This window comes from Larus michahellis, chromosome 6, assembly GCF_964199755.1.
Source record: "Larus michahellis chromosome 6, bLarMic1.1, whole genome shotgun sequence".
In the NCBI taxonomy this organism is placed as follows: domain Eukaryota; kingdom Metazoa; phylum Chordata; class Aves; order Charadriiformes; family Laridae; genus Larus; species Larus michahellis.
Genome location: NC_133901.1, coordinates 56,915,159 through 56,930,595, shown reverse-complemented (window position 1 = coordinate 56,930,595; position 15,437 = coordinate 56,915,159). Strand labels below are relative to the sequence as shown.

At 35.6% G+C, this 15,437-nt stretch overlaps 1 protein-coding gene across 3 annotated transcripts in view; it reads left to right on the top strand.

The window, feature by feature from the left end:
- ADGRA1 (adhesion G protein-coupled receptor A1) overlaps positions 1 to 15,437 on the top strand; it is a 278,773-nt gene that overhangs the window by 204,031 nt on the left and 59,305 nt on the right. Inside the window, exon 1 of one of the 3 annotated variants that reach the window (XM_074591678.1) lies at positions 12,257 to 12,355. The exons of 1 other annotated variant lie outside the window; for it this stretch is intronic. The gene's annotated coding sequence lies outside the window, so the exon portion shown is untranslated. Of the gene's footprint in view, positions 1 to 12,256; positions 12,356 to 14,867; positions 14,955 to 15,437 lie in introns of those variants that run through there. One more of the 3 variants, XM_074591679.1, reaches the window with a different exon arrangement.

Here is a 15,437-nt window from a genome sequence, read left to right as displayed (position 1 = left end):
AACTGTGGGGTTTAACTTTCGATTTCATTAATAGTGTGTGGGGATTTTTAATGAATTTCAGTTGTTTAGTTTGTGGGAGCTAAAGGATGGGGGCTTAGCAGCTTATAAAAGGAGCTGAACCTTTATAATACTGGACATACATTGGTGTGATCTGCAAAAAATTGATGCAATGACAGTTTAGAGGCTAGCAGAGCCAATGTGTGTATCAAGTACAATAGAAGGTATCTCCATGAAAATTGCAACCTTTTTAGATCTGTGGAAAAACAATTTCAAATGCAAGTTTATTTCACATCAGAGTCATTTTGTACTGCACTGCGGTACTGAGAGGAAGCCTACACTCCTGCTTTGTTTCGGCTGATCATGGTGTGACTCTGACACCTGGTTACTATGAGGTAACACAAACATCTTCAAAAAACTGTGGCTTTTTGGATGTCTGCCTTACCTTGCAGTGTATGTGAGGTTATTTACTGCTGAATAGAGACAAGAAAATCAATTGGTCATTTACCATGCGAGCAAAAGGATGCACACTGGAGGTTCTTCTGGATTGAAACATATATAATAAATCTGTTCTCTAGCCTGTCATAATCCATGTAGCCACCCTCTCCATCACTGTTTTGCCAAACTAAAGAAATTCGGTTTTCAACAACAAATGATTCGATCTTATACAATGTTTGGCCTATACTCAGTGCGTCTGCCTCTTTCAATACCAGTGGAAGGTGCTCATTGATTAAGCAGGAAAGACCCTCAATGTTTAGGATAAGCGATCCTAGTTGTTGCAGAAAATTACAGCAAGTGAAAATAGAGAGTCTGGATCTGAAGTCATGCAATATTTTTTACAAACTCCTGTATGTTCAGAGAAGCAGAAAAGAGACTGCAGCAAATCCTTAACTGCTGTAAATTAGCATAGCAGTGTAGATTTCAGTGGCTGATGATCTGCCACGTTCTTTCTTGAACTGTTAATATTGTATAGGTGCCATTTATTAGTATTTTCTGAGTGCACAGTGCATGTTTTCTTTTTCTTTAAAACAATGGGCAGATATTAACTGCATCCTATTGCATTTTTTTTAGATTATTTTGTTTCCATAAGGTATATACAGGCAAGTGATAATTAATGTTCACAGTGTGAAATTGCTAACTCTCCTTCACGCCCAACAGAAAGGATGTGTGCTATACAGCACACTGCAAAATTTAAGGGTTTTTTGTGAATCGGACTCTCCCAGAGTTACATCTAGATGAAGGTTTTGCTTGGTGCAAATCCAACTATATTATTTGACTTAAGCTTGTGGTATGTTTTCAGCAGGGTATCAAGTTACTCCAATATGTATGTTGCACATTCCTTGTAGATGCAAGATCTTTCTCTGTTGCTTTTTTTAATTGAGTCTATTAAAAAGTACTTTTCCAGCTATTCTAAGAAATTATTTTACAATCAAAAAAATGGCTCTTTCCAGGTTTTTTATTGTTAAACTTTCAATTTTATACTCTAATATGCTATTTTATACAAATGTTTACCTATATGCATTTTAAAGAGATAGAGTAGTACTTTAAAATTAACATTTTTTAAAAATTTCAGGTGAAGAAGTCTATGCTTAAATAATGCTATGTTAGCTTCATAACCAATTGTTTTATTCATTGAATTGTTTCCAAGGAAGCAATACTGTCTGAAAAGAAAGCATAAAGTTTAATGCAGCTGTCAAAATTATTGTAATAAGCACCATGGAATTATAAGTATTGGTATAAATTGTACCTATACACTTATGATTATGGAAATCAGTCTAAGTAGAAATGCAATCATATTATTCATGTATATACTGAAGAATGTGAAAAGATGAATCTTTTTCAAGAAATATAATTAAATAACTCAGAATAATATAGTAATTACATTAATGAGAATCACAATGTTTTGTAAATTCTGTAGGCCTAAATGCCATGATGCAGTCTTAAAAGTCTAAAATATTAGTTTGTTGCCCAGTAGTTAGATGTTTGATTTGTGAAGGGTCATTGCAATAATGCAATGGTGGGTACTTGCCCCATTGCATAATCAGACCATAGATTTCATAAAATATGTTTTCACTGGTTTGAGACTTTCTCTCCTTCTTTCATAAAAAGTAAAGGTCTTAGATATTAATGCTTTTTAGTGCTTCAGAATTAAAACCTAGTACACAGCTATAGTATCGCAGATATGTCTGGCATTATTTCAGTGGTAGAAAAAGAGAAAAATGAGCAATGGATGGAATTCGTCATTCATCCTCATTTGTTGCAGCTCCTTTATTTGAAGAGAATCATTGCAAGACAGCAAGCTCTGGAGCAAGAGTCTCTGGGCTGCACTAGAACAAGTGTTTTACATTGTGGTGGGGATTTTACGTTAACCATAACCAACAGAAGTATTATTAAATGTGTTAAGTAGCTGAAGAGCACTGTGCACAATATTAGATTGTAAAGATTGATTAAGCTTTTGAAAAGGGGACAAATTCTGATGCCTCTTCTTAAAATCATGAATGAAAAAAGGATCTAGAAGCCTAAGTAGGAAAAAAAAAAAAAACAAACCACCAAAAACTTTGTAGCCACTTATAACTTTCTGTTCTAAACCATCTGTGAAATGCACAGACAATAAATGCAAAAGGTTTTCTTTATATATTCAAATTGGTACATACAACAATTCTTGCCTGCAGACTCAATTTTACTGTCCACTTCTCTCCACCTTAGACTATTACGGACTTCTCTCAGGAACTCACAGTTCATTATGTACTCTCCTATCTAAAACACGGAGTTTGAATTGGCTTAATTGCTTCAGTCAGCCAAGTCTTAAAAATATCCTATTTGATTATCTCTATAACAGAAAATCTTATTTTCACTGTATGAGTGGAAGTGCCAATTGAAATTGTATCAATTCCTTTATGTATGTCTATGAAGAGGCTAAGTGGTCAGAATAAAATAATTATTTTTTTTTTTACTCAGATCATTGATTCAATCCAGTAACTAGCCAGACATCACAACCTCTTTCAAAATGTGCATTTTTAAATTATTGCCATTCCCTTGCTTCAGATGGAAATATATTTCAGGGTAAGATTAAAATGTGACAAAATAAATACATACTTTAAAACATTAAAAAGTTCAGTGTTTTTAAGGACTATGAGACTGACAGTAGAACTGAGGTGCTCTTTCTACATTCAGCAGTTAATCAGCAATGAAAATAGCAATATATTTTTGTTAGAATATTTGTATTCTGAGAGGGAATGCCAGCCTCTGTAGATGAGAGGGTTATTCAAATCTCTGCTTGCTGAAGCTGCCATAACATCAGTAGTGGGAATGGAGTGAAGACAAAAACTCAAGTCATCACAAGTCTCTTCAGCTTTTGGGTTAGCAAGGGTTGCTGGAGGTCATTTGGGACTCAGAAACAAACCTAGAACTTCCCTACAAGGTGAAAAACTGCTGGCATGTCAAGCATTAGCTTTCCTCTCTTTATCATTCAAATCAACTAATGTTGTTTCCTTCTTATAGAACTATGTATTCTGGGGAAAGGGGAGACTTTTTTTCTTGATTTTTGCAGATCTAAATCAGGAAGTAACAGAGTGAAGCTGCTTTTGGGGTTTTTACTCCAGCTTTTAACCTGGCCTTTTCAAATGCTATCCTGCATATATCTTAAAGCCTGACCACGATGTGACTTCTGGAGAGTGGCGAGCTTGCTTTCCCTTCCCCAATCTGAGTTCTTCCATCTAAAGCTAAAGGTAGCAGTTACAGCACATTTGCTTAACTTCAGGGCGCCACAAAAGCAGGCTGAATTTGTTCTGAAATGAAACCTTAAACAAGCGCTCAGTAAGGCAGTTCTATAAAGTCCTAGTTGTTGTATGTGGAGGTTGAAGTGATTGTGGGAATTGCACTTTTTAGAAAGAGGGACAAAAAGAAGAGAGTTATGGTGTAGGGAAGAGCAAGGGCTCCATTTTAGCTGGTTTTGAGGCTTAGAAGAAGACAGATATCAATTACTCTTAAGAGGAAGAAAACCAGGAGAGACCAGAGTCACAGAAGGGAAGAAGAAATCTGCAAAAAGTGAGAATTGTTTAATCCCACCTTAGTGAATTGAGCAATGCAATAGATACAACTCTGTGGAGCAAAACGGGTGTTAGTGAGAATCCACCATCAACATTATATGTATTTGAGGGTGTTTGTTTCAGATTAGTCTAGTCTGGTCCCATGTAACTCATCAGTTACATTTTGTGACCGTTTCATCCAAACGGAATCCACATTGTGCACTGTGAGAGTCCTTTGTGAATGCATGGCAATGGAGATCCCATCAGGAAATGTGTCTGAAAATTAGCATTCAGATATGAACGTGATAGGATGAAAATAATACCTGAATAACAGACCAGTGTTCCAAATCTAAGGTAAAATGTTAATACAGACACACCCATAAGTCTACTGTACTCATGAAGCACAGATCTGTCAAGCTTATTCAAAAATTTTGGTGAGTCCTATTTTAGACAAACGCAGTGGTGAGACTGTATTTTTTTTCTGTTTTTTAAATTGCTATCTGAAAGAGCTTTTCCTTAACTTTAGAATAAATAATCATAATCTTTTTTTTTTAATGCTGCTGTCAATACTTTTTTGAAATGTAATAGAAAACTTCCAGTAATTGTTAGCAATGCTACTTTAACCTCATTAAGGCATCTTCGACACAAGGGCACAGACTCAGCCTCGGGGCAAAATGATTCACATCTGCTTATATTGTCATCTTGATTTACTTTTAATTTGTATTTTATTTTATGATATTACATTGCAGCTCAATCTAGGAGTTAATGGATTGTTACAGATCTGTTAAATTCCAGTAACAATCATATTTGTTTTCCCATTGTCATTTACCTTTGACTGTGCAGCCTTTTTGCAGGCAAAAAATTTGTTCCTGTCTGGGTTTGTGGATTTGGAGCCCCAGGCTGTATTTTATTCCTTTTCTTGCTTTTTACCTCTTTTCTGCCTTGAATTCTTCTCTTTTTACCTTTAAACATTATGCACTCCCGTTGTTGAAGACTGAAGTGTTATATAGAAATCCATTTCTTTTTCTTTCTTGCATGTAGTGTTCCTGTCAGTTCAGTTTAGTGTAACCTTAAAGAAGGGTTTGATTTCGGTTTGTGCTTGATTTCACATTTCCTGTCACTGATAACAAATGTGTCCACAGTGATCCAGGACTGAATATATTTCTGTGCTTCTTTCTTCCTCAATCTTTTAGATATGATGCTATGATTATACTTATTTTTCTGTCTTTGTCCTCTGACATAAACTGAAAGCATTATATTCAAGCTAAAACTTTTTATTATTATGTATTTTCCTCAGGGTTACGATTCAATAAGTCTTAATTACGGACTAAAACTAATAATAGCATCAGATTCCTTATAGCCTCTGAATAATTTTAAATGCATTATGCTTATTTGTACAGTTTTCTTTTTTGACATGTTTTAAGCTCTGTGATGCAACAAGTGCTCTACCATATACCAAACGGGAAATCTGCAGTAAGGTTTATTTGTGGCACTTGCTTCCAGAAAAATGAGTGGGCGTAGGATGTGTCAGTAAGAGGTACATACTGCAGTATGTAACATTAGCAGTTTCTTTAGTAAATATAGATGCTATTTAAGTTTTCTGGCTTTGAATTTTTTACAGTTTCTTAGATAAAAAATAGTGTTATTACCTTTAGTTTGACCATACATTACATTTTTAATAGCTTAACCTTTTTTTTTTCCAGCATTTACTTTCCCTTCTCTCCCCACGCTCAATAAATAAATGCAAAATTAATATGTAGTTTTAATTCGTTATGGAGGTTCTTGTTTTCCCTCCCCTCAGAACAATACATCCTGCTGTTCTGCAAGCAGACCTGGCCATCATTGCCATTATGTGTTTGTGCACTGACAATCAAAACCGACCATTCTCTACTGAAAGCATGCTTGGTAACCAAAAGGATCTGAAAACTGCCAGGTGGCTACTTTACACTGATGACCAGACATCCAATTATATGATGTTTCACCAGATATTGTAAATATGATATAAATTTTATATACTCCACTTGCCTCTGTCCTTTATAGCTCAGCTTTTTCAAAAGCAACTGTGCCTTCTTGTTGCATGTAAATTGATTATTAAAAACAAAAGAAACAAAAAAAACCTACCCTGAAAGTTTACTAGTAAAGGAACTTATTTTAGAATTCTCCAGCCCAGAAACTGCATTCCAGGTTTCAGACTATTTTCCCAATGGTTCCCATTTTCCAATTTTCTCAATGTTGGCTGATACTTTCAGAAGAATGTGGATTGCACTTTATTTTCTAGTAAGAATCTGTACAGTAAACAAACAACGATGATGTTAGTGATACTATCCAAGGTAATCAACAGCATCATTCAAATGTAAATTTTAGAAAATTATTAAATAAATACTCTAAGGCATTTTTCCCACAAAGTCTTCTATGAATGTTATGCCTTTTCTTCCTCATATGCTTCTTACATGTTCATTGAGTCAAGAATTTCAGAGGTCCTCGACTGTATGTTGGTTAGAAGATTCACCTTTGATTTCTAAGAAAAGTCATGCAGCTCTCTGAAGATCTCCCAAGTCATACTTGGAATTAATGTATTGAGCTAAGTAATATTACAAAACTGAAAATATTTATTTGTTTTTAAACCAGATTTTTACCTTAGGGTAATACTGAATTTGTTGACTTAAATCATTGTTAGAATGGTCTGCACAAATTCAAACTGATGCTGTATGTGGGAGACAGCTGGTTGTCATGGTAACTGTAGTGCAGTTTTTAATTCCACTTGGTGAGTAATGCTAACACAATGATGCTGAATAGACCATGGCTTAGCAAGTACAAGTATCTTACATTGTCCATGTCAAGGTTACAAAGCAAGAAAATGCTGTTGTTCAGACACGCAGAGTGCATAATTTTTGGGTTATTGCTTCCGAACAGAGACATTAAAAAAAATGATCTAAAAAGCTAGAGGGATATCAAAACTACATCAAGAATATGTTTTTGGTGTGTCCTGCAAAGAGCCCCAACAAGGTGATAAAATTAAAAGACAGACTGTAAGATATTTATAACTAGTGAGTACAGTTTTGTTTTCTTATGAATGTAGTTGTCACTGCAGTTTTAATGTACATCTATTGAAGAAATGTGGGAATATCAAAATTTAGAAGCACAGAAGCGCACAAAGTGGCCAATCAATTTTTATTTTTGTGTTTATGTATTGAAGAAATTGGGACACTAACGGAAGTTATTTCATTTTGTTCAAGTTGAGACATTTACTTAATGCTGTTTTCAAGAGAAGACCTTTGCTTTTCAGATGATGTGTCCTGTAGGAAAGAAATAAAACACAGTAAGTCTAAGTGTAGTTGGGCAAGTAGGGTCAAAATCTATTCATTAGTTTGTTAAATTAGTCTTTTCTAGTTTTATCAAGGCCCTCGTACTTGCTATAAAAGTACCTCTTCCTTATGTTAGACAGTGATTGGAGAAAAATGGGAATACAGTTTTCAGTAGAGTCTGTGCCCTTGGCAGCAGTGTTTTCATATCTTTGTAGATATATAGAGCTTCCAGAACTCAGAATTCCTGATGATAAAAAACCGTAAGTCTGTCTTGTTGCTGAGATAGACAATTTGGGACTTTGCCAGTTTTTCTCAAATACACTGTCTTTCAGCTAATAATGTCAGTTATTAATTTTGTACATGATGTTAATCCTTCAGTTGGCATGAGAGTCTCGATTTTTTTCTGTATTGATTTTCTTTCCCTTTCCCTCCTTGAGCACGTTTCTTTCAGATCCTCGCTCCTAAATAATTAATGCATACACTCAGGTACTCATATCAGCATCTGGCACTAGCAGTAGCAAGAGTCCAGAAATGCATGTGCAGGATTCAGCCAAGTACACCCATCCTATTTAATGCAGAAAGTAAAACTGGGGAGTCCGGAACAAAAAGATAGTGAAATGGTGAACACATTAAGTTTTTATGTTAGAAAATGAACATTGCTACTGCCTAAAATAAAGGCATATCAATTTCATAGGAGACTGGAAGTGATTCAGCAAGAATGGTAACACACTTGAAATCAGTCAAATTTGGCAGTGGAAGCCCTTGAGAAAGTCTGAATTATACACACAGTTGATGTGTCTGACTGATAAAATGAAGCCCTTTAAAATAAAGGCCTTTGGTACAAATTTGTGAACACATTAAATATACTGATGCCAGAAGAATTGACCTTTACTGAAAAAGATTAGAAAATCAGTAGAGCAAGAGAGGAAGACCAAAAATATTCAAACCGTTGCGAATGCTAACATATAACAATGTAAACCAATTCATTTTCTACTGATTAAATTGCAAATTTGCTGCTTATATAACTAATTTACAAGATTTTAAAAAGTGAACACTTCATGGCATATAGACCGCTATTTTTAATGAACACGTTGCGGTTGCTTTTTCAGTATACAGGCCCTGCAGCACTAATACTTGAAAACTTGTATTAATTCAAAAGCCACGAGCAAAACAAAAAGGCTATGCTTCCCCATCCGCTCCTCTAGTACATTGCAAACTGAAAGCAGCTTTGCATTTGGAAGAATTAAGAAAGGTATTGTTATTCTCTTTTGCTTCATCTAAGAAATGGGGAGAGAAGGCTGATGTAAGTTCTTAGTTCTCAGTCTTTATTTATTACTATACAAGTTTCATCCCTTCTAACTTTAGGTTAGCACCTATCTGAGTATTTACAGGAATCTATTATATTAGAAATCTATTATATTGTATTAGGAAACATCATTCTCAACAGTCACTGAGTGGGAATGAAAGGATGCTCTCCTGGGGTTAGTTGAGACCTCAGTTGGGTTCATGCACTATTTAAGAAGTCTCGAGTGACCTTCTTTGGCATCTCAACTCGAAGGTGCTCGCTTCGGTGAGAGCAATACACTGCATACTGCCCTAGAAATATAAAACTATCCTCACCCAATATAAACTATGAGATTTCATGTAGCGAAGACTGATGACAAGAACTGATAATGTACGTTAGTATTTTAAAATCTTAACCAGGAGAACATCATAACTGCTTTGTAGCAGCTGAGCTACAAAATTTGATTTGACTAGAGGACTAAGATTTTAATTCAGTCAACTTTTAGAAATTAAATTCTTAACACTGACTGTGTCAAGTGATTATTTTTGCAGTAACAGAAAAATTTGCACATATGCCTAGGTGGTTTCTTAGCATCTGTGAAATGTTCAGAAATGAGTGTTAGGTTTCTTCCAACCTTCTTCAACTGACAGGGCTGTATAAAGTGATCACTAGATTGGTGGAGACGTGGTCTGATGGAAGGTTCACTCAGACCTCACTTCCATTGTGGTTGTTATTGGATTTTATTGTGGATAATGCTAGCAAATATTTTTGATGTTCACATAGCTCTGTAACAAATCCCTTAGAAAAACTCAGTAGAAAGAATCAAGATAGATTGTCCCTAAGCGCTTGCTAGAATGGATGTGTTCTGGGCTAAGGAGTCTGTCCAGATAAACCAGTAATTTTTGATGAGGACAATGAGAGTACGTGTGAGTCAGCTGGAGGTAGAAGTGTTCTGTTTGGCTCTGAATGCTCTCTGGCTGAACCAAAGGTCCGACGCAGCAGATTTTCACATGAACTATACATACAATGTACTTATGCATGCATCCCGCAATGTTTTATTTTCAAAGCTTCCTCATGACTGTAGATTGCTGGTGAAAAACATATCTGCAAATGTTACTTGCAAGAAGAACAACTTATACTGTTTCTTTTAAAAAAGGATTGGGGGAATATACTATTCCTCACACAATATCCATTTTCTATTTATAACCCCAAAATAGAATGGCTTGGAAAAGGGTACTGCTCTTAATGAATTGACAACTTACTTTCCAGATGGACTCCTTTCTTCCCTTCCTTTCTGCCCGCTTGTCCAAAAATTAAAACAGAAACAAAGGCTTACATCACCAACGTGGAACAAATTTTGACCCACTAATGCCGTACAAGCCCTAATGCTCGTACAAACGTAGTCTTGGATAAATCCCTTCAATATCTATGGTCTCGTATTTCACACGCAAACATATGTACCAAATCTATATTTGGGTTTACTCTAACTAGGTGTTCAGCATGGCATTCGGCCAGAACTGAACTTTAAGGGTGAAACTCTGATTTTATTATTTCATCATCATACTGAGCTCAGTATCTTGTCTTTTGTGTCCGCACTGGGGGTGTCAGAATCCTGAAGATGTGTGCAAGACTCGTGGAGCAGGGTATGTGATTTTGTGGGGGAGCTTTGAGGAGCAGCAGCTACTAACAACTACAGGGATTAGCAGTAGTGGAATGCCTGTCTTCTCCTTCATACTCAACATCTCAATTATAAGAATTTTGAAATGTCACTTGCCATCGAGATACATCCACTTTACCACCATACAACTCAAGGGTCTGGAGACCTTGGGTTCTTTCATCCAAATGTGAAGACACTTACGTGACTCACAACTTCTCTCTTGCCTGTGTAGCTATACTCACTTTACTCATTTTTTTTACCTTTATTCTTACGTCACATGCTTTCTGACTGTACTGTAGAAGCTAATAAATCAACTGAATGACTGAAATTCAGGAAGCAGATAATTTTTTTGGCAAGTTGGAGACTAAAATATATCAGTTTTTCAAAATGGAAAACTGAGTTTGGGAACAGAAGGATGGAAGAAACCGTATTTGCTCCTCCTCAGAAGGTGTATTTTCTTGACTGTTGTGAGGATAGGGAAGATGTATCTTGTACTAGAGTGAAGGAAAGTGTGATTGTGCATATGTTGACTAAAGAAAAGGCAATCTTACCACTTTTTCAAATACTTAACTGTCTTACATAGCAAAGCAAAGGAATGGAGTGATCTCAGATCCACTTCTAGAAATGTGTGCCTTGCCCAGTTTACGGCTTGCAAGAGTAATGCTGTGTCTGAATTGTTTAATGGCTATAGGCAATAGGGATCATTCCTGAGGATAATACCCAAATAATTCAAAATCTGCAGAATGTTGAGTTGTTTCATGGTGTGGAATTTTAAATTCACTTCCTAAAGGACACAGATTGTTAAAATTATTTTTGGCAGTTTCAGCTTTCCTCCATAATCAGACAGGGGGCAAGGTTTCAGTAGTCATCAAGCAGCAATGTCAGCATTTCATTACAGTCATCTTTTTGAAAAGACAGCACCAGAAAAACACTTCATACTTGGACTTCTGTATGTTATATGCAATGTAGAAGCTCACTTTGCCTCAGGAAAATTATATCAAAATAGTTTATTAAAAAATTCTGAATTAATCTTTTTCACTACATTCCCACTTACGTTACTAAATGAACTTTTATTTATCTAGCTTAACTAAGTGTGAATACCACATCAGTGAAATTAGAAATCTTATCATCTAGTATGATTAAATAGTTCCAATATTCAGTCATTTTGAATTACTGTATTACCTAATGGTTGCATCACTGTGTACTTATATTCAATAAATGGATATACACAAATTATCTAAGACTTTAGAAAAATCATAAAATCCCTAATGGTATGTAGTACACTCTATTAAAATGCATATGAATTTTGTTTAGTACAGAGTGGTTTTACTTATGCATATAAGCCACCTAGTATCCTTTCTCCTTTAAATCACATTGTGTTTCTGCAACTTTAGAAAAATATTTTTAAACGCTTTGTCTGAGTAGTGGGAAATATTCTCTTTGTTCCCATTCCTAATAGTTTCTTATGTATGATAATTACTAAACTATGGAGCATGCAGAAAGCAAGACCTAATGAGGCCTACATTAACACAATTCACCTTGTTCCAAAAAATAAATTAAAAGTGGTCGTGGCAAAAAACCCTCATGTATGCCAGTATGACAAAGCTAGAATTCACATGATCCTTTCTTCTAAACTGGTAATACTTATATATAATTGAATGCAGTGGTCAATGAGCTGTAAAAGGTATTTGCTTAGTTAGGTATTCTGTATAATTATGATGCCCTTCCTAAGATCCATGGTGAAAGCATTGTAATTATGTAGCTGAATGTTCCACTTAGACAGCTCCCGAGATTATTTATTGTGACTTTATATTTAAAAATTCTGACAATTTAGCATATGCCCATCCCATCCTCTGAGTGCATCTGCAACAATTAAAACCACAGTCTCATCAATGCAATAAAAAAACTGAATATGCTTACTATCTTTCCAGAAAGACCTCGCATATTTAATGCCTGAAAATGAACTGAGCTTCTAAATAAAAAGGAAAAATACTCCTTCATCCCAGGCTGCTCAGAGGAAAATGTAGTGTTTCTAGGAGCTAATGCATCCCTGAAGGGCCCGGTGAACCAAACTCCTAAGAGGGTGAGTCTTCCTGTAGAGCGCACTGCCAGAAGCCATCCTTTTTAAAAATGAAGCTGCAGTGAGTCTCTGTAGGTCCAGGGGAAAACAACGGAAAGTTACAGCCTGAATTTTGGGGTGTGTGAAAATCCTTTAACACGTCAAGGATCTTCCCCCCCAAAAAACCCCCTTTAATTTCCAGTTGAAAACTCATAAGCCACCCTTAAGAACTCTTACATTCCCAGGAAGACTAATTTTATGTGTTCTCTGGCATAACTTTCTGCATTATGGCAAGTCTATCGCGGACTCTGCTTGACTTGCAATAAGAAACCCTGAACTAACAGTCATGTAGTGCTGTCTGAAAAATCTAAAAAAAACTTTAAAATTAAAACTTAATCTAAATTAAATATAAAAACTAATAATTGACATTATAACAAAATTATGTTGTGTTTCTTATATAAAATCCAATTTATATGATCTTGTTCCCTCATTATTGATTTTTGTTGTGCATTACGGTGTTTTTTCTGTTGTCAGCATTTGGGCAAAAGATACATTACCATAAAAGGTGAAAACTTGGGTAAAACTTGGAAATTTTAAAATGAAATTGCTGGTATGGAATTCTGGAATATGCAGAAAGTATACTAACAAATTATCAGCAGTAAATCATTTACAAATGTGGTTCTTAATCCTCATTCTTACGTTGTAGCTACTGGAGCAGTAATGTTTGAGGTTGTCTGCAGATTCATCGTTCTTTCTGCGGCTTTTGCAGAATCACCTGTTTCAGCTGATACTGGAGTTGCCTCAAAGGCTTTCTTTGAAATCACCGCAATATCGGAGTTAAGTATTATGGCCCTACCTATAGGTGCAGCCTGAGTGTATGGGAGATTGCTGGCTGATCCAACAGTGTAATGAAAGGATTTTGTCTTTTATTCAGAGCCACAGGGTTACCCAGTAGTGCTACTACTGATGCTACCACAAAGGAAGGATGTCTTCATTTTCTATCCTATTTCGGGCAGAGTAAATCTGGGATTCTTGTTTAGGAATGGTAGTATAGTGATTAGGGGGTTTATGTGATTGCATATTAGGCATGTATGTTCATCTGAGTGTCAGTAGTTAATGGTTACCTGTGACGGATATTGCTGTCTTGACCATCACACAGTATAGGAGACTGAGCTCTGGCAAAAGTGCTAAAGATCTCTTCAATTTTAAGGACAAATAGTAGGAAGATAAGAAATATAAATATGCCTGTGTCTTCATTTTTTTACTACTCCCTGTGACATCTGTATTTAATTGTTCTATTTTTAGACATTTATTTTAAGATTTCTGAAATAGGTGTCTCCGTTAAGTGGCTCAATTTTCAAGTTTGCTGACTGTCTGCAGCTCTTGCATGTGTGCAAATTTTTTTCTTGTTTCTCAAAAAAATGATAATATTATTTCCATGCTCAATGTTCTTTTATTGCAGATATGAGTCACTTGAATCCACCATGACTGTATAGTTTTTTAAACTCTTTTTCTTCTTAGTGAGATTTTTACAAGCTCTATTAACTGTGTACTGGGGATGTAAGTAGAAGTAGGAAGTTCAGGAATTCCTTTATTCGGGGAATTCATCAGTTCTCAAAAGGAATTTTAGACACTTCTTGTAAAACAGAGAAATAAACCAAAACTTTTAAACAGCATTTTGTAATTCTATCATAAAGTTTTCAAAGATTCTATCAGGAGTAGGTGTTTTTTTCCTTTGTGTCCATAATGTTTGAAAGCTATCCTCTCCTCTCTGTTATAAGGCTAGGAAATATTTTCATACTTTTAAGTCTGCATTTTTGCTCTTGACCAATGTCCTGTTTGTCCTTGTGCTTGTGCTGGCTCTTTGCTCACATGACTCTTCTTCCTCCCTAGATGCTATTCCTCTGGTATTTTCAAAGAGGGCAGGCACAGCCTCTTCTTTCATTTTGCTAGGCTAACAAAGCTAAACTCTTCTACTCTGCACTTGTGAAACAAATTATTCGTTTTAATGGTGACCCTATTAACCATCCTCTACACCCATTCTATTCTGGCCTGATTTTTCCTGAGCCCAGTTGATATAAATGGTGTAGTGTGTTTCTGATTAGGCTTTTAAAATCAGAGTATTTCCATGGAAATGTGTCATCTTGTATGTTCTGGACTGTATTTTCTTTTCTTTTTTTTATTGTTAAATTATAGTGGCTCTGAGTCATCCTGTGATCAACCAGTGCTTTCAAGTCCTTTTCCTTGTCTGTTGCTTTCCAAAGTGGTCTGTTTCACCAGCTTATAATAGAAGTTCTCATTACAAATCTGTAAAATTTTGAACGTTGTCTTAGGAGACATTCCTCTTTGTTTCAAGGTCATCAAATCAAAATTGGAAGTTCCCAAACTGATTTTCATAGAAACTTCAGATATATTCACTCCTGTCTTGCTTTTTCAAAGTAAATAATCGTATTATCAATTTTAGCTTGTTCTTTATTCACCTGACACTATTTATTACTAATTCTCAGTGTCTCAACTCGGCTAATATTTTCTGTGTAGCATCCAATATTTTACCGAAGACCAAGGAAATACGGTGAATTGTATTGCCTTGTCTAGAAAAACAGTTATCAAGGAGGACTATCATGTGAGTCTGGCATTATTTACGCTTAGTAAACCTACCTGGTCTCCCTTTGTGTTATCTTTTTCTTTGATTTTTTGTTTTTTCCCCCTCTTTTTCTTTTCCCTCACAATATCAGGTTAACAGGTCAGTTGTTGCTTGTGGAATTCTACACGTTTTCCTTTTCTTGGAAAAAAAGTACTACATTTTCTGACCGTATTTTCATGGATGCATTGATAATGAAGTCCTCAATGCTGACCTATGGTTAGGAGGAATAACGCATGAATGCATAAGCAACTTCAATGCATCACACCAGAATGCAGGAACTATGACATAGTGGTCCATGTAGAAGTAAAAATAAAGGACACCACATTTTTATGCAATTTACCAGTCAACTCTTTTGAACTCATTAAAAACAGCTTGTCATTGGAGACAGAAGCAGACCAATATGGCAGCAGCAGCTGTGAATAACATTGTGAACTGGGCAATAAAGTTGTTCACTCGTGCATA